This window comes from Dermacentor silvarum, chromosome 8, assembly GCF_013339745.2.
Source record: "Dermacentor silvarum isolate Dsil-2018 chromosome 8, BIME_Dsil_1.4, whole genome shotgun sequence".
NCBI lineage: Eukaryota > Metazoa > Arthropoda > Arachnida > Ixodida > Ixodidae > Dermacentor > Dermacentor silvarum.
The window spans coordinates 148,677,000-148,679,018 of record NC_051161.1 but is presented as its reverse complement, the minus strand read 5'-3'; the positions used below and the strand labels follow the sequence as shown (position 1 = coordinate 148,679,018).

The window sequence follows — 2,019 nt, the reverse complement described above, 5'->3', positions numbered from 1 at the left end:
TACTTTTGTTCAGGGGAGCCTACTCGAGGAGAGTACGTTTACTCGGGAGAGCGAGGAATTGAAAAAATATATATCCCGATAAATTTTGATAATGCATTCAGCGCAGTAAGCACAGCAAGAATAAGGGCCATTATGCGCACTTCGTTAGGTGACCATAAATTTTACCGAGCCCCACATACAAATAGTCCAACTTAGTGCGTATAAAGGCAGCCTTTTCCAGCTGCCCATTTCTTTGCGCGAACTTCAGAGCTCTTCTATACACCGACTTAAGCGTAAGCGGAAGTTTGAAAAAAAAAATTGAAAACATTAAGTACCTCTTTTTTGTAAGCCAGAAAAAAAAAGTGACGTGGAGGTGCTGGGTATCGATCCCAGTACCTCTCGCATGCTAAGCGAGCGCTCTACCATCTGAGCTACACCCCCGACACAATGGCCCTGTACCCGAGGCGCTACCATATTGCGGTGTTCGCGTCAAACTGGGTTGAAGGAAACGGAACGAGAAAGATGAGGGGGATCGGCGATCGGTTGCTGCAAGGATCGCGCTGCGCATATTAACCAACTTGGTGGGGCAGTGCACTGCGTCGGTATTTTCTAGCGATGCGTTATGCTTTATTCTATACAGGTCTTATCATCCGCCGCTCACGGCCGGCTGATCCCGTTGATAACGTGAGCGCACCGTAACTCTGATCACTGACCAAGCGCGAAAAGCGCGAAAAGGCCATTAGCATTGGAAAGGCATACAAAATACCAGCCCTGGAAGCGGTAGATCACCGTCGGTTGAGTCGTGTTGGGACCATGCCGAATGGGATCTTTTCGTTTGAATATGTTGTGAATCGGCGTTCTGGAAAGCGTTTTCTTGCCTAGGGTCTCGACATTTCCTTTAAATGTAAGATACAGGGTTACAGCCACAAAAAATAAATGTCCACATTTGAAGCCCCTGTCTCAAATGAATGCGTTTATACTCTGCTGACGAGATTTGCATATGATTCGCATTATCATTACTTCTTCCTTGGCGGCGCCTTGCGGGTAGCTGAAAGCGTCAGCATAAAGTAAAAGCTATAATTATAAAAACTGAAACTTGGGCGAGTAGGCACGCAGGCATGATTGGCTCGAGGTGATAGGTCACAGAAAAAAAAGATTTTCTTAAATCGGGAGCCAACATTTCATTAACTTTTTTTCTGGTATAAGCATGTCTTACTTAAGTTAATCAACTATTTAGAGTGGAGAAAATAGTGCATGTTATTTTTGACAGGTAATTTCTCATAAAATGCGGTAAAAGTGGTAGTAGCCCCCTTAGTAATAAGTAAATAAATAATTGCTTAATTGAGTAAAGTTTTATCACTTACGCAGCTAAGTGTGGGACCTGTGCAACGAACTAGGATAACTGCAGTGTGATAAATTTTAAGAAAGTAATGCTCTAAAAAGTAATCACAGTGAGATGAATTGCTAATTTGAAATAAATGTGTTTGCAAAATGAGCTGTAAATGCAAAAATACTGCAGCATTTCCTGTTGTTCCAGTTCGTTGCCCAAATCTTTATGTGAAGAATGAATGTGAAAATTTTCATATGCAGCGGCCCGTTGCGCGGCAATCTTGCATGTATGCACGGGCTTCTCTGACGCTCGGAAAAAACACTTTTATATACGACGTATTGAGTAACAGAAAGCTGTATTGGGAGTTTTTCATGTTGCTCTACAATGTTATCATTGACACTATTTCTATAATAATAATATTTGAGAAGTTCATTACTTAATGAAGCCTCTATATGTAATTGTATTGGCGGAATGCAAAAAAGTCGGAGTGTCTCCTAGTGACGGCAAAGAACGTTACCCTGGTTCTGTCCAGCTACGTGGCATTTGCATATTTTTAAACTTAGGTGCATGATAGTTGGAACATCCTATATATAATTTACCGAGGTATCAATTGACTGCGTGTTTTATAAAAACTGTACTATGAAGTCTGTGTTTTTTTCAATCAACCTAAGTTGGCTTTTCATATTTTTTTTTCTTCTTTCGTCATGAAT

At 41.3% G+C, this 2,019-nt stretch overlaps 1 non-coding gene across 1 annotated transcript; it reads right to left on the bottom strand.

The window, feature by feature from the left end:
* Positions 1 to 347: 347 nt before the first annotated feature.
* On the bottom strand, positions 348 to 420 carry Trnaa-agc (transfer RNA alanine (anticodon AGC)). Its single transcript has one exon. It is a non-coding gene; the product is annotated as a tRNA-Ala (tRNA).
* Positions 421 to 2,019: the final 1,599 nt, after the last annotated feature.